The 27,810-nt window shown below is 40.1% G+C and overlaps 1 protein-coding gene across 7 annotated transcripts in view; it reads right to left on the reverse strand.

The window, feature by feature from the left end:
- LOC106088092 (CUGBP Elav-like family member 2) overlaps positions 1–27,810 on the reverse strand; it is a 596,808-nt gene that overhangs the window by 333,904 nt on the left and 235,094 nt on the right. Inside the window, exon 1 of one of the 7 annotated variants that reach the window (XM_059364561.1) lies at positions 23,356–23,712. The exons of 5 other annotated variants lie outside the window; for them this stretch is intronic. The gene's annotated coding sequence lies outside the window, so the exon portion shown is untranslated. Of the gene's footprint in view, positions 1–23,180; positions 23,713–27,810 lie in introns of those variants that run through there. One more of the 7 variants, XM_059364557.1, reaches the window with a different exon arrangement.

Below are 27,810 nucleotides of genomic sequence, written 5' to 3' on the forward strand. Positions count from 1 at the left end.
ACCGATCTGGGATCTTGATTTCTTGAGCCTCTAGAGGGCGTAATTCTCATCCGATTTGACTGAAATTTTGCATGTAGTGTTTTGGTATCACTTCCAACAACTGTGTTGAGTATGATTCAAATCGGTTCATAATCTGGCATAGCTGTCATATAAACCGATCTGGGATCTTAACTTCTTGAGCCTCTAGAGGGCGCAATTCTCATTCGATTTAACTGAAATTTTGCACGTGGTGTTTTGGTATCACTTCTAACAACTGCGCTAAGTATGGTTTAAATCGGTAAATAACCTGATATAGCTGCCATATAAACCGATCTTGGGTCTTGACTTCTTGAACCTCAAGAGGGCGCAATTTTTATCCGATTTGACTGAAATTTGGTACGTAGTGTTTTGGGATCCCTTCCAATAACTTCGCTAAGTATGGCTCAAATCAGTCCATGTTTTGATATAGCTGCCATATAAACCGATCTTGGGTCTTGACATCTTGAGCCTCTAGAGGGCGCCATTTTTATCCGATTTGACTGAAATTTTGCACGTAGTGTTTTGGTATCACTTCAAACAACTGTGTTAAGTATGATTCAAATCGTTTCATAATCTGGTATAGCTGTCATATAAACCGATCTTGGGTCTTGATTTCTTGAGCCTCTAGAGGGCGCAATTTTTATCCGATTTGACTAAAATTTAGCATGTAGTGTTTTGGTATCACTTCCAATAACTGCGCTAAGTATGGTTCAAATCAGTCCACGTTTTGATATAGTTGCCATATAAACCGATCTTGGGTCTTGACATCTTGAGCCTCTAGAGGGCGCAATTTTTATCCGATTTGAGTGAAATATTGCACAATGACTTCTACAATCGGACTATAGCTTGATTTAGCTCCATTAGCATAACAGTTCTTATTCAATATTATTTGTTTGCCTAAAAAGAGATACTGCGCATAGAACTCGACAAATGCGATCCATGGTGGAGGGTAAATACGATTCGGCCCGGCCGAACTTAGCACGCTCTTACTTGTTTCATGTGATAAATACAAAGTTTATTTTTTCAGGAACGCTACATGAATAGCAAACGACGCCTTATTTGTTGCCGCTATTTTAACATTTCTCTTCGATAAGGTTTGCCATTTCATGATGGAAGGATATACGAGCCAACAACGAGTAGAAATTATTAAAATTTACTGCCGAAATTCGGAGTCAGTGCCCTAATCGTTTTCATCGAAAAATCATCTTCAGCGATGAGGATCGCTAACACAACTCACTGTCCCAAATTTCAACAAAATCGGACAATAAATGCGCCTTTTATGGCCCCAAAACCTTAAATTGAGAGATCGGTCAATATGACAGCTATATACAATTCTGGACCGATTTGAGCCAAATTGAAGAAGAATGTCAAAAGGCTTAACTTAACTCACTGTCCCAAATTTCGGCGCAATCGGACAATAAATTCGCCTTGGATGGGCCCAAAATCTTAAATCGAGAGATCGGCCTATATGGCAGCTATATCTAAATCTGGACCGATCTGGTCCAAATTGAAGAAGGATGTCGAAGGGCCTAACACAACTCAATGTCCCAAATTTCAACAAAATCGGACAATAAATGCGCCTTTTATGGGCACAAAACCTTAAATCGAGAGATCGGGCTATATGGCAGCTATATCCAAATCTGGACCGATCTGTGCCAAATGGAAAAAGACTGTTAAAGAGCCTAACATTACACACTGTCCCAAATGTCAGCAAAATCGGATAATAAATTTGGCTTTTATGGGCGCAAGACCTTAAATCGAGAGATCGGTCTATATGACAGCTATATCCAAATCCGGACAGATCTAGGCCAAATTGAAAACGGGTGTCGAAAGGCTTAACTTAACCCACTGTACCAAATTTCGGCAAAATCAGACAATAAATGCGCCTTTTATGGGCACAAAACCTTAAATCGGGAGATCGGTCTATATGGCAGCTATACCCAAATCTGAACCGATCAGGGCCAAATTGAAGAAGAATGTTGATGGGCCTAACACAACACGCTCTTCCAAATATCGGCAACATCGGATAATAAATGCACATTTTATGGCCCCAAAACCTTAAATCGAGAGATCGGTCTATATGGCAGCTATATCCAAACCTGAACCGATCAGGGCCAAAGAGAAGAAAGATGTCGAGGGGCTAACACAACTCGCTCTCCCAAATATCGGCGACATCAGACAATAAATTCGCCTTTTATGGACACAAGACTTTAAATCGAGAGATCAATCTATATGGCAGCTATATTCAAATCTGAACCGATCTGAGCCAAATTGCGGAAATATGTCCCTGTTCGAGAATATATATATTTTATAGGGTCGGAAATGGATATTTCGATGTGTTGCGAACGGAATGACAAAATGAATATACCCCCATCCCTCGGTGGTGGGTATAAAATTGTCGGTTTGGTGCGGTTGATGGGCCGGCGGCATCATTGGGCCGTACTTCTTCCGTAATAATCAAGACCGACACGTTACTGTGAATGGGAATCGCTGACGCTCAATGACAACAAATGATAATATTTGTGGCCCCAATTGAATGTTATGGACTTGGAGGGTATGTGGTTCCAATAGGACGGCGCTACAAGTCACACATCGAAATTCACAACCAATGTATTGGAAACTATGTTTGCAGTTTCTTGGTGGGGCTAAATATTCGGAGAAGACTCCACTAGCTCCACGAAAGTGTGATCAGGCGAATTCTTACATACCCAATGGTATTGTAGGTATGACTGCAGAGATTGTCGACTGAATACCAAAGGCGACAATTTAGGTCGAGTGTGAAACACGAATACCAGGGATACAGGTTTGGATGAAAAGAACCCTAGGAAAAATGTGAATTGGTACACTTTTTCTTAGAAGCTGACGCACATCATAACACTGTCCTTCAGGCGGTGCTTTTATCGGCTTAGGACCCTAAAGTCGTAGATCGGTCTATATGCCAGCTACATTCAAATATGGTCGGATATTGACCATAATCCGTTCGGATAACGGGTGCTCTAATACAACTCACTGTTCCGAATTTCAATTAAACGAGTAATAAATGCGTCTTTTATGCGTTTTAGTCCCTAAATAGGCAGATCGGTATATATGGCAGATATGTCACATTTTGTTCAGATGTGGACCATACTTGAATCGGATATCGGGTGGCCCAATCCTTCTCACTGTTCCTATCCTATGCTCCTATTACCCGTTTAAGACACGAAGTGGGCAGATCGGTGTACATAACAGTGGCCTTTTCCAACTTAGTGTTCCAATTTTGAGAGAAATCTTAAGACTTAAAGCTTAAGACCTGAATCCGCAGATCGGTCCATATGCCAACTGAATCTGAAAATGGTCAAATCTCGACCGCACTCTTTCAGATATTGGGTGCCCTCTGGCAACTCACTGTTCCGCATTTAAATCAAAAACTTAAGACCCTAAATCAGCAGATCGGTCTATATGGCGGATATATCAAAATTGGCTCTGATGTTGATAACACTAGGATCGGTTATCGGGTGGCTCAATCCAGCTCAATGTTAAAAAATTTCAGCGAAATCTATAAATAATTGCCCCTTTTACGCGCTCAAGACCCAAAGTAGGCAGATCGGTGTATATGACAGCTAAATCCAAACTTGCTCTGATGTGGACCATACTCGGTTAGGATATAAAGTGGCCTGGCCGAACTCAATGTTCCAAATTTCAGAGAAATTAAATGATAAATGCGGCTTTTATAGGCTTAAGTCCCTGAATTGGCAGCAAAATCGGGTTATAAATGCGGATCTTATTGACTTAAGCCCTGAATCCGCAGATCGATATATGTGGCAGCTGTATCTAAATATGGTCGGATCTCGACCATGCTCTGTTCGAATATCGGGTGCCAAACTGCAACTCACTGTTCCGCATTTAAGCCAAAACGGGTCTTTTATGCGCTAAAGACCCTATCAAAAGTTCGGTCTATATGGCAGATATATCCAAGAGCAGTTTGATGATTAGCCATACTCGGTTTGAATATCGGGTGGCCCAATCAAACTCAATGACTTAGACATTTTCGTCTATTTTGATACCACAGGAAGAGGAGAAAGAAGATGCCTTGTAGTTCCTACCATTGAACTGTCCAGACAGAGACAGAGGGAGTCAGGTGCATGGCTCTTCTCTAACTTGGGTTATTTTTCTGTTCTGCAGGGGATGGTGTTGCCGCGTGGCACCATACTATATGCGGTGCGACTGATTGTATACCCTTCCCCCTTGTCATTCTGGAATTCTGTTGAGGCCTGAATTGGATGACTGGACCATACTCTTGACAGTGAGTTTTTTGAGTCTTGTCTGTCTGTCTTTATTTGATGGCCTATATCGTTCTGTGATCTATGTTTATAAAAGTGTTCTCCGTCTTCTTCTCTTGTACTCTCATCTATAGCGATCACATTAGACCTAAGGTCTCCGAGCTAAGTGGCTAGTAACCGAGGTTGCTAGTCTCATGGCCCCCAAACTAACCGAAACTACGTGTTCCATATTTCATCAGAAATTAGCACGAAAGTGAATTTCATTTCCCTTACTAAATAACATATATAAATATGACCCCATATTCTTGAGAAAAAAAAACTATAGCAACAAAAATTTCACTTTTCAAAGCAAAATTTCTCACAAATAAATAAAAAAAATGCAAATTTATTTTTTATGTTTCTAAGCACAAAAAAATAGCAAGAAATGTTGTATAATTTATTCACAGCTCCAATTTATTCCTAAAAAATGTGACTACATTAGTTTATGATGAATAAAACTAGCGGCCAACAATTTTATGGTTTGTTTTGATTCATATCTTTATTGGGTATTTCGTTTTGATAACACCTTCGCGCCCATTGGGTATGTCAATAAATAATTTTGGTGTGATCGAAAAGTTAAATGGCAACAACAGCTAAATAAATAGTGACAGCTAAAACAACGCCGCTAATTGTGGTAGCCCGGCCCACATTTGAATAACAAATGTGAAACAGCATCTACCTTAACATCTACATAAAAGAGAAACATCATCATCATCATCATCATCATCATGATCATTATCATGATCATAAGCATTCCAGCAACAGCATTTAGACGTATCGAAAACACAGCAACAGAAAATCAGCTGGGTTTTTGTTATTTTTAATGGGCTGCTGCGATACAGCCCATTGCGCTACTGGGATAGGTAAAATGTAGGCAAAAAACAAGTAAAAGTGTGCTACGTTCGGCCAGGCCGAATCTTGGGAACCCACCACCATGGATCGCATTTGTCGAGTTCTTTTCCCGGCATCTCTTCTTAGACAAAAAAGGATATAAGAAAAGATTTACTCTGCTATTAGAGCGATATCGAGATATGGTCCGGTTTGGACCACAATTAAATTTTATGTTGGAGGCCTGTGTAAAATGTCAGCCAATTCGAATAAGAATTGCGCCCTTTGGGGGCTCAAGAAGTAAAATAGAGAGATCGCTATAGACCGATTCAGACCATAATAAACACGTATGTTAATGGTCATGAGAGGACCCGTCGTACAAAATTTCAGGCAAATCGGATAATAATTGCGCCCTCTAGAGGCTCAAGAAGTCAAGACCCAAGATCGGTTTATATGGCAGCTATATCAGGTTATGGACCTATTAGAACCATACTTGGCGCAGTTGTTGGATATCATAACAAAATACGCCGTGCGAAATTTCATTCCAATCGGATAAGAATTGCGCCCTCTAGAGGCTCAAGAAGTCAAGACCCAAGATCGGTTTATATGGCAGCTATATCAGGTTATGGACCGATTAGAACCATACTTGGCGCAGTTGTTGGATATCATAACAAAATACGCCGTGCGAAATTTCATTCCAATCGGATAAGAATTGCGCCCTGTAGAGGGTCAAGAAGTCAAGACCCAAGATCGGTTTATATGGCAGCTATATCAGGTTATGGACGGATTCGAACCATACGTGGCACAGTTGTTGGATATCATAACAAAACACGTCGTGCAAAATTTAATTTCAATCGGATAAGAATTGCGCCCTGTAGAGGCTCAAGAAGTCAAGACCCAAGATCGGTTTATATGGCAGCTATATCAGGTTATAGACCGATTCAAACCATACTTGGCATAGTTGTTGGATATCATAACGGAACATGACGTGCAAAATTTCATTCCAATCGGATAAGAATTGCGCCCTCTAGAGGCTCAAGAAGTCAAGATCCAAGATCGGTTTATATGGCAGCTATATCAGGTTATAGACCGATTCAAACCATACTTGGCATAGTTGTTGGATATCATAACGGAACATGACGTGCAAAATTTCATTCCAATCGGTTAAGAATTGCGCTCTCTAGAGGCTCAAGAAGCCAAGAGCCAAGATCGGTTTATCGGGAGCTATTTCAGTTTATAGGCCGATTTGGACCGTACTTGGTACAGTTGTTGGAAGTTAAAATAGAACACCGCCTGCAAACTTTCAGCCAAATCGGACAAAAATTGCGGCTTGTGAGGGCTCAAGAAGTCAAATCGGAAGATCGGTTTATATGGGAGCTATATCTAAATCTTAACCGATATGGCCCATTTGTAATCCCCAATGACCTACACCAATATTAAGTATCTGTTTCAAATTTCAAGTGGCTAGCTTTACGCGTTCGACCGCCAGAGTGATTTCGACAGACAGATGGACGGACATGGCTAGATTGACTTAAACTGCCGAGACAATCAAGAGTATATATGCTTTATAAGGTCTTACACACGGAATGACTAGATTAGTATACCCCATCTTTTGAAGATCCGTTCTAGTTCCTACGAGATCGCTTTAAAAAGCCCAATAACTTGCGAATGTTCACAATCGCTAAATTAGACAGGTTCTCAAAGAAATGAGAACCTAAAGTGGAACTCTTTCTGACTGCCAGTGCGGGACACACACACAGAAGGTGTTCTATAGTCTCTTCTTCTTCAATGTCCTCACAACTTCTGCAAAAGTAGTTGCTGGCAACCTTCAGTCTTTCAGCATGTTTTCCGATTAGACAGTGACCTGTCATGACGGACACAATGACTGAGACGTCTCTTCTAGGCAATAACAGCAAAGCGGTAGACTTCTTCAAGTCTAGATTAGGCCAAATAGTTTTGGAGTGATCTTTGTGACCATCTATCATTCGTTGTCCTTCAGGGCTGGTTCTGAAAACTTAGCTTACAAGTCGCTAGAAGCATACCCATAGATTCCAGTGTAGGGTAGTTCCTAGTCTCGCAAGCTCATTCGCTTTACAATTTCCTAGGATATCTCTGTGACCCGGCACCCACAACAGGTGAATTTTGACCGGTTCAGCCATCTCGTTGAGAGATCTGCGACAGTCGAGGGTGGTTTTTGTGTTCAAAAATACGTTCTCCAGGGATTAAATGGCTGCCTGGCTGTCTGAGAAGATATTTATGTCAATCGTCGTAATGACATTATATCTTAGCCATTCCACCAATTCCTTAATTGCAAGGATCTCTTTTCAAAATGACCAGTTCTAGATCTTTAGAGTACACCCCAAAGCCCACCTGGTCGTTTAGTTTGCAACCATCTGTATAAAAGTCCATGCAACTTCTGTTATCATAGTTCAAATCGGTTCTATCAGGAATAGAGGTACAATAATTTTTATAAAAAAGCGGCTCAGGTAGGGTGTAATCCACACTGGCTGGAACATCGGATATTGTATCAAGGATGGGGCAGTGTCCGTAGCCGCCACATGACCAATGAGAAAGTTCCCTGACCCTCACGGCAGTGGTCGCTTCAATTTGGGTAGCCACAATGTCCAGAGGCATAAGATGAAGCATTACGTTCAGTGCATCAGATGGTGTCGTCCTCAGTGCGGCTGTGACGCACAAACAAGCCATCCTTTGGATCCGGTTAAGTATTGAGCAGTAGGTGGATTTTTGAAGTGCCGTCCACCAGACCACAACACCATATAGCATTATAGGTCTGACAACTGCAGTATATACCCAATGCATGACACGCTGTCTAAACCCCCAACTTTTGTCAATGGCCCTCTTGCAGGTGTATAGGGCAAGAGTGGCCTTTCTTATCCTTTTCAAAATGTTGGAATTTAAGTTTAATTTCCTATCCAGCAAAACACCCAGGTATTTTGCGCTTTCTGTAAATGGAACATTCTCTCCACCCAAGGAGACAGGTTCCTTGGGTCTTGCAGGTGTATAGGGCAAGAGTGGCCTTTCTTGCCCTTTTCAAAATGTTGGAATTTAAGTTTAATTTCCTGTCCAGCAAAGCACTCTCGTATTTTGCGCTTTCTGTAAATGGAACATTCTCTCCACCCAAGGAGACACGTATGAAATTCGTGTGTATATTTCCTATATTAGACAGACACAATATCGATTTGTATGATCAGTTCATCTATTGAAAAAAAAAAAAACAGCGAGACTTTTTCATATGACTCAGTGTGCAGCGAGTTATTTCTCATGTCTCACTGAAGCAGCGCTAAATTCAAGATAAAATAATTACCAAACTCTTAATGGGATATCGCGGCACGGTATAGCTGTAAGCACCACACAAGCTGGAAAAGGTCCGTGCTATATGGTGTCCATTGCTGTCACGAGAAGCTTAGCTGCGAGCTACTGAGCGCGTCCACAGGTTGCGGATACTGGAATGCTTCATCTCAGGTATCCCATCGGAAACCTCTTTCCTTCCTTCCAGGTTTCCTATCGTCGCCTCGATTATTTCGCGATGGTATGAGATGCTTCCATCCTCAATCCATTTTCCCATCGCTCTCATAGCTGCAGAGGCTGCCTCACATTTAATATGTATGTCAATGAGTCGGATATCTATAATAGTCTCCATTGCCCTAGTGGGCGTGATCCTCATCGCTCTGCCTATGCCAAGACAACATTTTCTTTGAACCCGTTGCATGATCCTTATGTTGCACTTTTTCTCCATAGCATTCGAGGAAACTACTAAGGCGTAAATAAGTATGGGTCTAATCACGCTTCTGTAGAGCCTGTGGACTATCCTCGGATTCAGGCCCCATTTCGAGCCTACGGCCCATCTACATAATGCCCAACAACAGTGAGCCTTCTCAGTACGCTCCTGAATGATCACACCTAATTATTTGACCTTGTCAGATATCGTGATCGTCTTATTAAGGAAACGTGGTGCGTTAATTTGGCCCACCTTCGTCTTCTTCGTGAACCGACATATTTCAGTCTTCTCTGGGTTAACATTGAGACCTCTGGGTGTAGCCCAGTCATATGCCATATGCAGGACCCTTTCGGCCCTTCTGCATAGCTCGTTCGGATCCTTACCCCTTAGAAGTATTATAACATTGTCTGCGTAGCGTAGACGGGTTCAAATCCCCCTTTAGTCAGCATCCGTAATAGGTCATTTATGGTGGTCACCCAAAGGAGTGGCGGTTAAAATGCCCCCCGTGTCGTGCCTTGTACTACATTCTCCCTTATATTTATGCCATGGGACCCACAATTTATCCACCTGTTTCTTAGCATCTGGTTAGTCTCTAAGGATCGGGTTCATCCGGTACTGGTCTATAGATTGGATTGCACATTGTTAAAAGCCCTCGATGTCAATGCATACCGCCAGCGTGTACGTTTTGTCATCGAAGGATTCTTCTTTTTTATGCACAACCTCGTGCAGTGAAGTCGCCACCGATCTTCCCTTGATATAGGCATGCTGTTTGTATTTGAGCCCTCACATATACTTTCCTACGTTTTTCTATATAAGCCAAAGTTTACATTTCTCCCACCTTATTTTGGTCTGATGATTTGCTGCAGTGTTTCCCAAATTCGACCCTGCCTTCGCTATACTCACACACAGTTTTCTTAACTTCAGCGCAAATTATAGATGCAACTGATGTTATGCAAATGATTGTCATTCTGATGCTGGCAACATTCTCTCTTGAAATCATCGATTGTGAGTCAGCTTTTGGGTTGAGGGCAAGGCATTTCGACCGACTCAAATAGAGTTCGCGCGTCTTCTTAGTCATTGTGGTGTAATGAACACTTTGAAGTGTTTGCATGAGTTCATCGGAGGCTAGCCACAACCATTGCCGCCTGCGTCATACTAAAAACATGAAATAAATACGGACAGACATTGAAATGATTCGTGTATGAAATGTCAGATTAGCTAAAAGTTGCTCTTTTCGTGGAGATGTAAAAACAAAAACGACATAGCGACATATTCGTTCATATATCAAGTGATTAGAAAAAGATTGAAATCTGCAATTAAATGACTGGAGGCGATTTGTGTTAAAATGATCACCTATTATAAGCATCATACATCGGTTATGCTGTCAACTAATGATTACTTAATTAAGCACATACATATGGCCGTTGCATGCTCATAAGGGTCATCATTGTATGGGGAATATGCAAAGTGCAACATAAGGACCATACAACAGGTTCAGCGGACATGTTGTCTTGGCATAGGCGGAGCGATGAGGACCACGCCCACTAGGGCACTGGAGACTATTCTAGATATCCGACCCATTGACATACAAATTAAGTGTGAGGCAGTCACTGGGGCTATGAGACTTAAGGCGATGGGAGAATGGACTGAGGATGGGAGCATCTCATACCATCGCGGTATAATCGAGCCGACGATAGGAAACCTGAAAGGAAGGGAAGAGGTTTCCGATCGGATACCTGAGATGAAGCATTCCACTATCCGCAACCTGTGGACGCGCTCAGTAGCTCGCAGCTAAGCTTCTCATGACAGCAATGAACACCATACAGATCGGACTTGTTCCAGCTTGTGTGGTTCTTACAGCTATACCGTGCCGGGATATCCCATTTAGTGCTTGGCAATTATTTTCTCTTGAATTCATCGCTGCTTCATTAAGACATGAGAAATAACTCGCTGCACACCGAGTCATATGGAAGAGTCTCGCTGTTCTTTTTCAATAGATGAACTTATCATACAAACCGTTATTGTGTCTGTCTAATATAAGAAAACTACGCGTGCGTGTGTATGTGAGCCTTCACACGAATTTCATACTACGAAAGCAGACGATAAGAAAAATACTTTGTGTGAAGCAAAATAAACCCGAATACATTCATGGTACAACGTGCACTTACCGAATTCTAAATAAAGCTCTCTTTTCGAGTGCGAGGCACTGTTGCCATCGGCACAGTCTTGGATTGACGGAACCCTAGTATTGCCATCAGGAAGATCATGTTACACGGATGGATCAAAGCTAGAGGACAGAATGGGCCTTGGGGTTTACATTGAGAACCAGGCGACTGAGATCTGTTTTAGACTGCCTGACCATAATACGGTCCTACAGAGATCCGGGCGATCACAGAATGCGTGTGGTGGTAACGCGAGGATGTCGATTGTGAACATCTTTACCGACAGTAAAATTGCCATAAGGGCAATAACAACCAGGAGGGTAAGGTAACGAACAGTCTTGCAGTGTAAGAAGGAGATCTGAGAATGGCACAGTCTGCATCGTTTGGGTGCCGGGCCATAACGGAGTAAGGGGAAATGAAATGACAGACGATTTGGCGGTGAAGGCTAGAGGACTGCCGTCAATGAACTGGGTTAACCCGAAGCCTTTCGGGTCGACGCAGCCCAAATTAAGGGAGTGGGCGACGAATGCGCATGCAACATTGTGGAACAGCGAAACGGTCGGTAGGATGGCGAAAATCCTATGGGGGGATCCAGATCTTGAGAAGACGAGTATATTACTGAAAGTATGTAAGAAGGAGGTCAGTATAGCTATTGGTATCATAACGGGACATATAGGACTACGAGCTCTCTTATGTAAAATCGGTGCGGCAAGTGATAGCATGTGCAGGGCCCGGCCCGGGCGAAGGCCGGCCATTTCCTTTGTCATTGCCCGGCCTTCGCATCCAACAGATACCGGCACTTAGGTGGATATACAATATCCGACATGAACCAACTTAGGGGAGTGGTATTAAAAACAATTAAGGATTTTGTAAGAAGCACGGAATTCCTAACTTAAAATTATCTTTTTAGAGGTTACTTTATAGCTTTTAGAGCGCACAACAAGCCGAATACTAGCTTAGGTGTATGTTCATGGTGGCATGGGGCGGATTAATATCTGCACCTTTTTTCAACCTAACCTAAGAGCTCAAGAAGTCAAATCGGGAGATGGGAGCTATATCAGGTTAAAGACCGATTTGAACCGTACTTGGCAGAGTTGCTGGAAGTCATAACAAAATACTGTGGGCAAAATTGTATCGAAATCGGACAAAAATTGCGAATTCTAGGGGCTCAAGAAATCAAATCGGGAGATCGGTTTATATGGGAGCTATATCAGGTTATAGATCGATTTGAACCATACTCGGAAAAGTTGTTGAAAGACATAACAGAACACTATGTGGAAAATTTTAGACAAATCGGATAACAATTGTGGCTTCCAGGGGCTCAAGATGTCTTATTGGGAAATCTGTTTATATGGGAGCTATATCAGGTTCTTGACGGATTTGAACCGTACTTTGCACACTTTTGAAAGCCATAATATAATCCTATGTATAAAATTTCCCGTCATAGAAGGTTAGGTTGTAGGGGAAAGTAAGCTTGTCAAAAGTCGGCAATTTTCTATAGCTCAAAAAAATCTAACAAATTTTTTTTTTTTTCAAAATTCTTAGGAGGGATTTTTCCGTCATAGAAGGTTAGGTTGGTAGGGGAAAGTAAGCAATTTTCTATAGCTCAAAAAAAATCAAACAACTTTTTTTTTGTTTTTCAAAATTCTTAGGAGGGATTTTTCCATCATAGAAGTTTAGGTTGTAGGGGAAAGTTAGCTTTTCAAAAGTCGGCAATTTTCTATAGCTCAAAAAAAAAAAAATCAAACAAATTTTTTTTTTTCAAAATTCTTAGGAGGGATTTTTCTTTTCTGGAAACCCTTTTAGAGTCTTATTGCATTTGATGGTTTCGTTATAAAACAAGTAAAAATGAACCAAGTTCGGCAGGGCCGAATTTTATACCCTCCACCATGGATCGCAATTGCCACGTTCTTTGGCCGACATCTCCTTGTAGATAAAAGAAGGATAATGGATAAGAATTGCTATGCTATTTCAGCTATGCTATGCTATTTCAGTTATGAACCGTTTGGGGCCATACTTGGTATGACTGTTGGAGACCAAAATGGAATCCATTGTACAAAATCGGATAGCCAAATCGGATAAGAATTGCTTTCTCTAGAGGCTTATTAAGTATAATCGGGAGATTGGTTTATATTGGAGCTATATCAGGTTGTGAACAGTTTCGATTCAAGTTTGAGCTCAAAGAGAAGGGGGCTCCTTTTTATGACCGTGTCCGAACGGCGTGCCTCAATGCGACACCTCTTTGGAGAGAAGTTTTACATGGCAAAGTACCTCACAAATGTTAGGAGGAGAAAACCACCGCTGAAGATTTTTTCTGATGGTTTCGCCAGGATTCGAACCCAGGCGTTCAGCGTCATAGGCGGTGCGTTACGGTGGCCTCCTTGGTTTATGTGAGAGTTAAATCAGGTTGTGAGCCGATTTGGACCATACTTGGGACAGTTGTTGATGGTCTGATCAGAAAACTTCGTGCAAAATTTCAGCCAAATCGGATAATAATTGCGCCCTCTAGATGCTCAATAAGTATATTCTGGAGATCGGTTTATATTGGAGCTATATCAGGTTGTGAACCGATATAGGGCTAACGTGGCGCAGTTGTTGATGGTCAAACCAAAAGACTTCGTGCAAAATTTCAGCCAAATATGATAATAATTGCGCCCTCTAGAGGCTCACGAAGTTAAGGTCCGAAATCGGTTTATATGGGAGCTATATCAGGTTAAGAACCGATTTGAACCCTACCTGGCAAAGTTGTTGATGGTCAAACCACAAGACTTCGTGCAAAATTGCAGCCAAATCGGATATGAATTGCGCCCTCTAGAGGCTGAAGAAGTATGATTGGGAGATCGGTTTTTATTGGAGCTATATGAGGTTGTGAACCGATTTGGGGCATACTTGGCGCAGTTGTTGATGGTCAAAGGAAAGACTTCGTGCAAAATTTCAGCCAAATCAGATAACAATTGCGCCCTCTAGAGGCTCACGAAGTCAAGATCCGAAATTGGTTTAGGTTATGAAGGTTATGAACCGATTTGGACCATACCTGGCAAAGTTATTGATGGTAAAACCAAAAAACTTCTTCCAAAAACTACAGCCAAATCAGATAACAATTGCGCCCTCTATCGGCTCAAGAATTCAAGATCCGAAATCGGTTTATATGGCAGCGATATCAGTTTATGAACTGATTTGGACCATGCGTGTCGCATTTGTTGGTGGTTAAACCAAAACACTTCATTCAAAATTTCAGCCAAATTGAATAATAATTGCGCCCTCTAGCGGCTCAAGAAATCAAGATCCGAAATCGATCTATGCGGCGAATTGCAAATTTTGCTCATACACATTCCACTTAGGAACAGGGGCAATATTCTCACATATCAATGAGTGCAGTCCGATGTAAGTTTTAGCTCAATGATAAAGGGCCTCCTTTTTGTAGTCCAGTCCGAAAGGCGTGCTGCAGTGCGACACCTCTTTGGAGAAAAGTTTTACATGGCATAGTACCTCACAAATGTTGCCAGCATTAGGAGGGGAAAACCACGGGTGAAAATTTTTTCTGATGGTCTCGCCAGGATTCAAACCCATGCGTTCAGCGTCATAGGCGGACATGCTAACCTCTGCGCTACGGTGGCCTCCACTTACAACAATCACACACATCGAATATGCACGGGATAGCCGTGTCCACCACACAGGCTGGAACATTGGGCTCCGATCTGTGTGGTGTTCATAGCTGTCACGAGAAGCTTAGATGCAAGCTACCAGGCGCGTCCACAGGTTGGGGATAGTGGAATGCTCCATCCGGAGTAGCTGTAACTGCAGTCGCAGACAATCAGCGGAATCAAGGGGAGAGTCTCAGTGAGAGGTCGGGTGGCAACGGATCTTGCACAAATTCTGAGTGCCTACTAAGCTCGATTTGACAAGGCGAGTTATTAGCACCGTTAAATAACCAATAGCCACCTTGTTCCCGCGGCGTTAGGTCCTTTGGACCGGAACGAGCTTGCTCGCCTACAGGAGCTTGACGAGGATCGCTACCGCCACATAAAATCAACAACAACATACCCAGATCTTGAAATATAAATTTGAAACCCTTTGGAATAAACAAATTATTCATGATTGTCATATTCTGACTCCAATGGCTTTAATTTAGTGCGTAAAGATATAACTTCAAGCTTTAAAACACCAACATAAATAAAGTCGTAAACTAGAGAGCAAAAAAAAGAAAAAACACTGCTACACACTGAGAGTTGATTAATTTTTCCCCCAATACCTAAAATACTATCCAAAGCCTTTGTGGAGTGAAACTTCACTGATTATTTTCCCCAACCAGGTTATATTCGAAACTCTTTTGTATTCTATTTTCTATGGAAAATATCGACCTCTGTTTGGTTTCTGTTCCTCGTTGTTTTTTTACAATGTAAAACAAAACCCATCATGGTATGGCACTGTTTGCCGACAAAAACTTACGACACTCTATAGAATTTAAATAAAATTCTATAGTTTTATGGCATGCATGTGCAAATCGACCAAAAAAAAACAAAAAAAAAAAAATACAAAATAAAATCATTTAAATTCTGCACTGAACTGTGAATGGCGGTGAATAGCTTTGGATTCATTTGTTTTTCCATTTTTTTACCAAACCATTTCAACAGATATATCGACCGACAGCCATACAGCTATACCCACCCCATGCCCCATGTTGGAGTATCGACATGCTGGTATCGCTTAATGCATACGCTGCTACGATTTGTTTGTTCGTTACTCGTCTATTGGTTGCTCGCTCAGTTGTTGGTCGGTCACACTTTCTGACTTTGGAGCAGCGGATTTTTAATTCGAACTGTTAAAAAGTCATACAAATTGAGTTCTAAATACTCTTAAGCCAACCGATTGCCACACATAGATGCGCTCATTGTAAATTGTTCGTTTGTTTGATCCGGCCACCCTGTAAAGATGCCCCTGCAATTTTCCCACCTCCCTTTTGTTGACTAGAATTCAGCATCGCCTTGGTGAGCGAAAAAGGGTGGGCGTATATGGGGGAGTAGTTTAGGAGAAGAGTACTTTTTTAAGCCATACACCAATACCAGAATACATTAAGCTAGGAACACATGCTCATATGACAAACAATCATTATTATATGAGAACAGGGTGGAACTTAAAAAGGCTTTGTACTCTGGGGCCTTAAGGGCCTAGGGGGCTATGGGGTCTTCCGAAGATATGAACTTGGATAAGTGAAGCTTACCTATGGTCATTCAATATTCTGCAACAATTTTTCTGGTGTAGCCAGGATTTGAACCCAGACTGTTGTGAGGTTTAAGAAAAAAATTGTTCTTCAAAGTTTTTTAGTGATAGTAGCAACGGCGATGATACTGTACAACCAGAATTAGCATAAAATTGTAACAACCTATAGAAGAACACTTGGGCAGCAGGAGCCGATGGGTTACCATTTTTGCTAATGTTATGAAAACAACTTCATGGTGGTCGATATGCAGTAGTAACGATGATGATGGCACTACAGAAACTAAATTTTCTTAATATTGTAGTAATTTGCGGAAAAATTGTAAGGCAGCAGGAACCGATGGATTGCAGTTCAGCGATTTAAAAACAAATGGCCTTGAAAAGACCTTTGATGATGGATATTAAACAAGACCATGGCGCAGAGGTTAGTTGCTTGTGACTCTGTACGCCTGGGTTCGAATCCTGGAGAAAACATATTGGGTTGCCCAAAAAGTAATTGCGAATTTTTTAAAAGAAAGTAAATGCATTTTTATTAAAACTTAGAATGAACTTTAATCAAATATACTTTTTTTACACTTTTTTCTAAAGCAAGCTAAAAGTAACTGCTGATAACTGACAGAAGAAAGAATGCAATTACAGAGTCACAAGCTGTGAAAAAATTTGTCAACGCCGACTATATGAAAAATCCGCAATTACTTTTTGGGCAACCCAATACAAAAAATCTTCAGCTATGGTAATCCCCACAATAATACTGGCGAAAATTGTTAGGTATTCAGCGGTGTGTATTTTCTCTACGCCTTGCGGTACGAGTCACTTGTCAAAAAGCTTAAACATGAATCGGACAGTCTTCAATGATGTGGTAGATAACTCCTTAGTGTTTCTTAACTCATTAACACCTGAGCCTTGATTCCCATGTCCGATTTTTATGAAATTGCATGTATTCATTATTTAGGGTATTTATAGTGACGTAGTAATTTTTATACCCACCATCGAAGTATGGGAGGAATATTCATTTTGTCATTCCGTTTGCAACACATCGAAGTACCCATTTCCGAACCCCATAAGGTACATCTATTCTTGATCGTAGTTAAAATCTAAAACCATCTAGTCTTGTTCATCCGTCCGTCTGCCAGTTTAAGTCACTCTACAGTCTTTAACAAATACAAGCATGCCAAGTTCGGCCGGGTCGAATCTTATATACCCTCCACCATGGATCGTATTCGAGTCCTTTCCCCGGCATCTCTTTTTAGGCAAACAAAGGATATAAGAAAAGAATTGGTATGTTATTAGAGCTATATCAAGTTAGGGTTCGATTCGGATGATAGTTGGATTGGATGTTAGAGACAATAGCAGAAACCCTTGTGTAAAATTTCAGCCAGTTCGAATGAGAATTGCACCCCTTTAGGGCTCAAGAAGTAAAATATGGAGATCGGTTTCTATGGGAGCTGTATTAGGGAACAGACCGATTCAGACTAGAGAAGCTTTTGTAGATAATTTCAGCCAAATCGGAAAATAATTGCGCCCTCTAGAAGCTCAAGAAGTAAAGATCCCAGATCGGATTATATGGCAGCTATATCAGGTTATGAACCGATGTCAAACATATTTGGCACAGTTTTTGGAAGTCTTGCTAAAAACACCACGTTAGACCCTTACATAGCCTTCCTGAATATGATGGAGATCGGAGTATATTTAGACATAGCTCCTATGGGTTTACAAATGATGAATTTTTCACCATATTATGGCCCTTCTGAAAACTCTTCTAAAGGCCTAACTCTGTATGCCTCTGTTTAAGCATTGAGACACATTTACCCTCATTGAAAGAGACAAACCAAAATATAGCTCACAATTATCCATTTGGATAGATCATCATTTGCCACAACTGTGTTATTCCATTGGGGCAAAGGCATCCGTAATTTGCTTTTTTTTTTCTCCCATAATTGTGGAGTTGAGTTGGCGTCTACCCTACGGAGAGTCAAATCAATGAATGTGTTTTTTGCTGTTCAATGATGTGAAAAGTTTTCAATTAAATATCGAATATTGAAGACAAGATATGAACAACAATAACAACGATAGGAGCGAATGTATTTGTATTGCTTTAAGGGGTACCCTACATTCCCGCATGACACACATTTCTCATTTGCTTTTGGGTTTCTTCATAAGTCTGAAAATTTTGCCTTTTTGGTAAACAACAAACAGCTGTTCTCAATGTGGGATCCCTTGCATTCATTATGTCATAATAGAATTCGAAATCGAGTTACATAATCTCATGCTTGGATGGTGGTCTTTCAAGCGTGGCTTTCATTCGGTTCTTAAAGATGAGTGAAAACAGTAGACATTTGTTGTTGACTAAGTTTTGTAACATTTGCAAATCAATGAGCGGAGAAAATTCATGCACGCAAATAAGGCAAAAGTCGGGAGATCGCCGACTATAATGATACCCTACAACTTATGAAAGTAAAAAAATGTAAAACTTCTAAGAGGTCAGGATCTGAACCAGCTATGCAGAAGAGGTGAAATAGTCTTGGAAGTGGCATACGACTGGGTGTAATCGGGGGTCTCAATGCCAGTCCAGGGAAGACTGAAATCTGTATTTTCACTAGGAAGACAAAGGTGGGTGAATTTGATGCACTACGTTTCTTCAATGGTGTGACTATAAAGATACCCTACACCTTATGAAAGTAAAAAAATGTAATACTTCTAAGAGGTAGGGATCTGAACCAGCTATGCAGAAGAGCCGAAATAGTCTTGGAGGTGGCATACGACTGGGCTTAATCGGGGGGTCTCAATGTCTGTTCAGAGAAGAGTGAAATCTGTCTGTTCACGAGGAAGACGCAGAGGAGTCAATTTGCCGCACCTCGGTTCCTCGAACGAACGATTTTGGTATCTGCATATTTGCCCATGAACATTCCATTAAGGAACAGGGGCAAACCTCTCACATATCAATGAGTGCTGTCCGATTCATATTTAAACTCAATGTTAAGGGGCCTCCCTTTTATAGCCGAACTAAAGTCCGAACTAGAGATGTGCGCGTGAGTGATTTTTAACTCACGCTCACGAGCCGAAAAAAAATATTCACGCTCATGCACAGCTATTTTATGTCCACTCACGAGCCAAAAAACGACTGGCACGACTCACGAAAAAATAACAACGTGTTTTGGTATGGAAACAAAAACATTTTACGGCAAATTTCGCTCGCGTAACAATTAAAATTTTTAGCGACTTTCCGAAAGCTGAACAGATTACGATCGTGATTTTCCCATGGGTCGTGATATCTGGTGATTCGTGTTTTTCTTGTAAGACGCGATTAGCGTTTGGGTCGTGATTCACGCACGAAAAATTTGAATTCAATCACGTCGAGAAAATAACGACGTGTTTTGGTATGGAAACAAAAACATTTGACGGCTTTCAAATTTTGCTCGCGTGACAATTAAAAATTTTAGCGACTTTCCGAAAGCAGAGCAGATCACGATCGTGATTTTCCTATGAGTCGTGATATCTTGTGGTTCGTGTTTTTCTTGTGAGTCGCGATTAGCGTTTGGGTCGTGATTCACGCACGAAAAATTTGAATTCAATCACGTCGAGAAAATAACGACGTGTTTTGGTATGGAAACAAAAACATTTGACGGTTTTCAAATTTCGCTCGCGTAACAATTAAAAATTTTAGCGACTTTCCGTAAGCAGAACAGATCACGATCGTGATTTTCCTATGAGCCGTGATATCTTGTGGTTCGTGTTCTTTTTTTGTGCACGAAGAATTTTAATTCAATCACGTTCACGCACGATCACGGGATTAGATTTGGATCTCACTCACGAATCACGGAACTCACGTGTGACACGACTGCTAACGAGTCAAGTGCACACTTGTAGTCCGAACGGCGTGCCGCTTCTTCTTTAATGCCCGAAGAATTTTAATTCAATCCCCCTCACGCACGATAACGTGATTAGATTTAGATCTTACTCACGAATCACGTGACTCACGCGTGATTCACGTGTGACACGACTTCTCACGAGTCACGCGCACACCTGTAGTTTGAACGGCGTGCCGCTAGTGAGACACCTGTTTGGGGAAAAGTTTTTAAATGACATAGAACCTCACAAATGTCACCAGCATTAGGAGGGCATAACCACCGCTGAAATTTTTTTATGATTCTCGCCAGGATTTGAATCCAGGTGTTCAGCGTCGTAGGCAGACATGCCCTCTCCGCTACAGTGACCTCCATATCTCTATTTCGATATCTGACTAGAGCAAATACTAAGGAGTGATCTTGGATAGGAAACTAAATTGGAAGTGTCACATTCAGGAGCGTATTGAGAAGGCTATGTAGACGGGCAGTAGGATCGAAATGGGACCTGAATCCTAGGATAGTCCAATGGCTCTATAGAAGCGTGATGAAACTAGTACTTACTTCAGTAGTTTTGTGGACTACGATGGGGGAAAAGTGTATGGTAAGGATAATACCAAAGGTTTGGAGAACATTTGGTCTTAGCATAGGTGGAGCGATGGGGACCACGCCCACTAGAGCACTGAAGACTATTCTAGATATCCGACCCATTGACATACAAATAAAATATGAGGCAGCCACTTAAGGCGATGGGAGAATGGATAAAGGATGGGAGCAGCTCATTCCGTTGCGGTATAATCGAGGCGACGATGGAAAAGAAGAAGTTTTAGATCGGATACCTGAGTATACACTTGTGGACAAGTGTGCCGGAGGCACAGTCTTTGATTGAAGGAACTCTAGTATCACCATCTGGAAGATCATGCTACACAGATGCATCAAAGCTAGAGGACAGGGTGGGCCTCGTCTTCTTACGATCTGAATCCCCCCATAGGAAATTCGCCGTCCTACCAACCGTTTCGCTGTTACACAGGGTTGCATGCGCATTCGTCGCCCACGCCCTTAACTCGGACTGCGTCGACCCGAGAGGCTTCGTGTTAACCAAGTTAATTGACGGCAATTCTCTGGCCTTCACTGCCAAATCGTCTGCTTTCTCATTCCCAGTTACTCGGCTATGGCCCGGCACCAAAACGATGCGGATCGTGCCATCCTCAGAGAAAGCGTGAATCTCCTTTTTACACTCGTAGACTGTTCGTGACCTTACCGTCCTGGTTGTGATTGCCCTTATAGCCAGTTTACTGTCCGTTATAATGTTCACACTCGACGCCCTTGTGTTAACACCACATCACCTATGGCATTCGCTAATCGTCCAGATCTCCGCCTGCAGGACGATATTATGGTCAGGCAGTCGAAAAAAGGCCACCGTGGCGCAGATGTTAGCATGTGCACCTATGACGCTGAACGCCTCCGGTTCCAGACTCGGTCCCAAATGGTATAACAGATTCCTAGTCAACTCTCAAAGAACTTTAAATTTATACCCATTTTATGATTTTATGACGTTGGACATTCATGTCCGTTTTTTGTATTTTTGGGCTTGGAGAGGCCCCGTAGACACCTTGGAATAAATTTTTATGTCAGATTTGTGCTCTACTGTGAAATACCTTTCATTTTATACCCATATTGCCCAAATTGGTAAAAGTGTCCCGTTGGGTAGTTTGTTTGAAGGGTGGAGAACTCCCCGATACTAAAGGTGAAATTTTTATGCCAAGTACGTACTCTACTCTTAAATACCTCTAATTTGATACCCTTATTGCCCAAAGCGGTAAAAGTGTCTTGTAGGGTAATGTTGTTGGGGGTGAGGTACCCACCGACACTTAGGGTGCCGTTTTTATGCCAAGTTTGTACCATTCATTTGATACCTATATTGTCCCAATCGGTAAATATGTCCTGCTGGGGGTTTTTGGGGGGCTTCAAATACTAAAAAAAAACTTGTATGTCAAATCTGTATTCTACTTTTAAATACCTCTCATTTGATACCCATATTGCCCAAAGCGGTGAAAGAGTCCTGTTGGGACACCCCCACACTTAGGGTGAACTTTGAATACCATGTTGGTACTCTACTCTTAAATACCTTTCGTTTGATACCCATATTGTACCAATCGGTAAACATGTCCGTTCGGCTGGGTTTTAGGATGGGGCGTCCCCCCATGTTTATTGACCCCAAAATGTTGTACAAACTTCGTGTTTTTGGGGTACCATAAGGTGGTATACAAAATTTCGATTAATTCGGTGCACCCATGCACCGAGATCTGGCGTTTTTGAAAATTCGGGTAAGGGGGAGGGTCCGCTCCCCCTTCGGATATTAAAAAAATGTAGTACCCTATTATCACCAGGGGCTCAAACTCTGCAATCTGTGAAACTTTTAAGAAAATCGTTTTAGCCGTTTTTGAGTCTATACGGAACAGACAAACAAACAAAGCGCAACAATTTCATTTTTTTTATAATAGAAGAAGATTAACGTCGTTTACTCATATTGGGCCAACCTAAATTAAAATAAAACCTATTATGCATTGCTAATTTCAATGAAACGGTGTTCAACTCAAAATCAGTATTGATAATTGAGCCCGTGTTCAATTCAAAATTGTTATTGACAACCTTGTGAAAAGATTCCAATCTGGCAACATTGTCTGTAACATTTGAAAATGATGCCAAGTTCCGCGAAGTTTATTAAAAAGGTTATTTATCGCATTATGTTGTAATTTACCTTAACTTTTTATCGTTGATTCGATAAACTTTGCTCTAAAAAAGTGCGTGGTTAACATTCGAAAAAAAAAACAATTATTCACTTATTGTAGAACCTCAAACACAAACACACTATTGAATTACACTGGCAGATTCATAAGAGATATTTAATACAAAAATTGATAAATAATAACACATTTATCGTTGGTACATGTGAATATTATTTAACTCTTTTTTTTCAACATTTTTTTTTTATAAACTTTGAATTATGTTTGTAATTATTTGGACACATAATAACACATTAAAATACAATTTTTTATCACTACTTCAGTATTACTTTTGTTGTTGCTATAATTTTTTTGTGGTTTTCTGCTTGCTTAATTTAAAACAAATATTGTCACAAATTTGCACTTTTATTCTCAACGAAGCTGAAAATGTTTGTTTCAGGGCTCATGGCTCATGGTTCTGTGATTCTAGGCAGCTAGGGTATGTATTAGTACATACATACATACACATGTAGGTATTTCACAAAAATTCCTTTAAAAAAAACCGCACGTAATTTATTTTTTAATTCTTTTGTTTTGCTTGGCTTTGTTTTTATTATTGTAGTAGCCGTTGTTGTTGTTCTTGTTGTAGTTTGTGTTATTCACTTAACGTAAAATTTAAATAAAACATTGTTTTGTTTTTGCGGTCTTTTTTATGTTCATTATTATTATTGCTATTGTTGTTGCTGTTCTTCTGTGTCGCGCGGGGGCAATACAAGACTGCTGCGTTTCGCCAAATTGAAGAAGAATAACAAAACGAAAACAAGAAGGAAAAACGCGCGCGCTATTGCATTGATTGTTGATCGAAGTCTATTGACTGTTTGATGTTTGAACCGACGGAACGAACGAATGAACAACGTTGGCTACTGCACACTGCTGTCATGCCCCATACACAAATTCTGGCCGTTCGCATTTGCTTCGGTTGTCGCTCAAACAACCGACTACGATTATGATGATGATGATGATCATCATCATCATCATCATCATCATTGTGTACAATTGTGAATATCTTTCGTATGGTGGCCAAATAAAAAACAAACACTGTTGTCTGCCATGTCGGCTTCCGACAAAGCTATAGGCCCCTTAACGAAGCACACAACAACAACAACAAGTTGTTGCTTGATTATTCTCAATGAGTTTTTGGGCCTGGCAATGCTGTATGCGTTGCTTTGTAAATAAAGAGCATCATCTTGTGTTTTACTCTTTGACTTCAAATTGTCAAGTCTTTGGATAACTCTCTCTCTCTCTCTCCCTCTCTTTCTTTCACTTAAGATTTATAGATATTGATTTAATTGTGTTTGCTATTGTTGTTGTGCATATTCGTATTATTAACTTTGTTTTGATTTGTTTTTTATAACCACCACTGTAGGACAGGGGGTATATTCATTTAGTCATTCTGTTTGCAACACATTGAAATATCAATTTCCGATCCTAGAAAGTATATATATTTCGGATCGTTGTAAAATTCTAAGACGATTTAACGATGTCCGTGTGTCTGTTGTAATCACTCTACAGCCTTCAAAAAATGGAGATATTGAGCTGAAATTTGGTACAGATACGTATTTTTGATGCACGCTGGTCAAGTTCTTGAACGGGCCAAATCGGACCATATTTGGATAAAGCTACCATATAGACCGATCTGCCGATAAAGGGTCAAATGCCCATACATGCTTTAATTTTTATCCGATTTCGCGACACCTTCAAACAGGTGTCGCACTGCGGCACGACGTTTGGACTCGGTTAGCATGTCCGCCTATGACGCTGAACGCCTGGGTTCGAATCCTGGCGAGACCATCAGAAAAACATTTTCAGCGGTGACTTTCCCCTCCTAATGCTGGCAACATTTGTGAGGTTATGCCATGTAAAACTTCTCTACAAAGAGGTGTCGCACTGCGGCACGCCGTTTGGACTCGGCTATAAAAAGGAGGCTCCTTAACATTGAGCTTAAAACTTGAATCGGATTGCCCTCATTGATATGTGAGAAGTTTGCCTCTGTTCCTTAGTGGAATGTTCATGGGCAAAATTTGCAAAATTGTTCCCGACATCTGACCCAAATATATAGCTACTATATACATATACCGATCTCCCGATAAAGGTTCTGAAACATATAAAAGCATTATTTTTTATCGGATTTCGCTGAAACTTGAAACAGTGAGTAGGTAAAGGTCTCCCGACATCTAACCCAAATATGCTTCAGATCGGACTATATTAGATATAGCTGCCATATAGACCCATCTCCCGATAAAGGGTCTAATGTCCATAAAAGCTTTATTTTTTATCCGATTTCGCTGAAATTTAAAACAGTGAGTTATTTTTAGCCTCCTGACATCCAACTTAAATATGGTTCATATAGGACTATATTTAGATATAGCTCCGATATAGACTGATCTCCCGATAAAGGTTCTGAAGCCCATAAAAGCTTTATTTTTTAACCGATTTCGCTGAAATTTGAAATAGTGAGTTGTTTTAAGCCTACCGACATTTGACCTAAATATGTTTCAGATCGGACTATAGTTAGATATAGCTGCCATATAGACCGATCTCCCGATAAAGGGTCTATTGCCCATAAATGCTTTATTTTTTATGCGATTTCGCTGAAATTTAAAACAGTGAGTAGTTTAAGGCTTCCCGACATCTAACCCAAATATGGTTCAGATCGGACTGTATTTATATATAGCTGTCATATAGACCGATCTCCCGATTAAGGGTCTAATGCCCACAAAAGCTTTATTTTTTAACCAATTTCGCTGAAATTTGAAACAGTGGGTTATCTTAAGCTTCCTGACATCCAACCTAGATATGGGTTATAACGGACTATATTTATATATAGCTGCCATATGGCGCATTGAACGCCATTCAAGTGAAGAGAACCAAATAAAAAGTTATTGAATGAATTACTTTTTCTTCGGATTTTGCTCCTATTTAGCAGCTAAATAGTCATTTTAAGAAAAGATTTAAATATCGAATGAATACTAACTACACTGCTGCCCGTACGACTTCAATAGAAATAAAACTATCCTTTCAAAATGTAGCACAAATACTTCCTATTAATAGCCCCAATTTATAAAAGTTAGGCAAGGGGGCATGTTTTGCATGTTTCAAAAGCCTGCTCTACAGCGTACTCAATAGTGGTTGCGTAAGTAGAGCGCCTTAATCAATTTGACAAAAGTTTTGATGAAGACATATGGCGTATCAGAAATCACGATCAGGCATAGTACCAGTCAAAGTGTTTTGACCATAAGACAAACTTGCCTAACTTTTACAAGTTCTTTGCTAAGCTGTTCTTTGAATAGAAATCATTGAAAATGATTCAATTCAATGTAATAGTTAGATAATATTTATAAAACAATTTTTACAAATTCGGAGATACTATTCTAAGAGCTTAAGGTTTAACCTTGTTCTTCATTAATATTACAGTTCTTTTATGAGTATTTAATGAAAAAGTTTAATATCCCTACAGGATGCAATAAGTTTTCGATTTGGGTGCAAAGTTGAATGTTGATAATTAAATTTAAATTAGTCAAAAATTTAAATCATATTAAATGTTGCTTTAAAGTGTTCAACTTACTACGAAATATTATTTATAATAACAATGAGTACAATAGTCATACACAACATCATCTAATTAATGAATAATTTAAATGAACATGATGCTACTTAATTAATTATTATTTTCAATGTACACATTTTGATAAAACCAGAATAACTAACACATCTCATGCGCACAATAAATATTTTGTAAGAGTCGTTTTATTCATACATTCTGAGTGTTTATTGGGGAAATGATTCTTTTTGATTAACATTTTAACTCTTTAAATTGTTGTAAAAGCTGATGTATTATAAACCTAGTGTTTAGAATGCAATCAGTATGGTCAGGCAAGCCTAACACATTGCTGAAAATTATTATTTAAAATCATAGACAAGTACTGTCAGTAAAATAAAAGGCGTCATATATTTAATAAATAGCAATTTTAAAATTGGATAGCCTGGGGTAATACAAAAACACAAAAATTTTCCAGCGATGCTCTAACATTCTGGAAGAACGATTTATCTTTTGCCTTAAAATAGGCTTTAGTTTTATAAAAAAAACCATATTCACCCGGAAGAAACTTCTAACAATCGAAAATTTATATTGAGATAAGTATATAACCATTAAAGTCTGGTATCACTAGTTGTACTTGATATCATATATAAGAAAACTAGTTCTTAATAGATAGTAGGTTGGCAAGTTTGGCTTGGGTTGCCAACAAGATTCACATTAGAAATAAACAAAGGCTTAAGTTTCGAAACAAATCAGTAAATCCTAGTACTAAGAACACCATGAGCAATATCATGGATGCATAACGCTGAAATTATCCATGATATTGCTCATGGTGTTCTTAGTAATAGGATTTACTGATTTGTTTCAAAACTTAAGCCTTAGTTTATTTCTAATGTGAATCTTGTTGGCAACCCAAGCCAAACTTGCCAACCTACTATCTGTTAAGTGCTAGTTGTCATATGATATCAATTACAACTAGTGCTACCAGACTTTAATGGTTATATACTTACCTCAATATAAATTTTCGATTGTTAGAAGTTTCCTTCCAACAATGCTATCAATATGTTACTACTCCTCTAAATATGGTAGCTTATTGCTATAAATTCACATGTAGCCTTTTGTTCCCCAAATTCAATAAATGTTAAACATTTCTACATCTCTATAGAGCTTTAGTAACTTGCGTAAAATTGTTTCTTTATATTCTGCACATGCTAATGTTCTGCTTTGAATTTTATGATCTACAACATTTGTATTCATGTTGTGTATCTGTTTCATTGTAATTCATTCATATTTTATTAAAATCATTGTTGGTTTTTCCCCTTTTCCAATGGACTCATTTAAAAATCAAATGAAAAATCATATCGAAATGATTGTTTGCTATG

This window comes from Stomoxys calcitrans, chromosome 3 (genome assembly GCF_963082655.1).
Source record: "Stomoxys calcitrans chromosome 3, idStoCalc2.1, whole genome shotgun sequence".
NCBI classification, from domain to species: Eukaryota; Metazoa; Arthropoda; class Insecta; order Diptera; family Muscidae; genus Stomoxys; species Stomoxys calcitrans.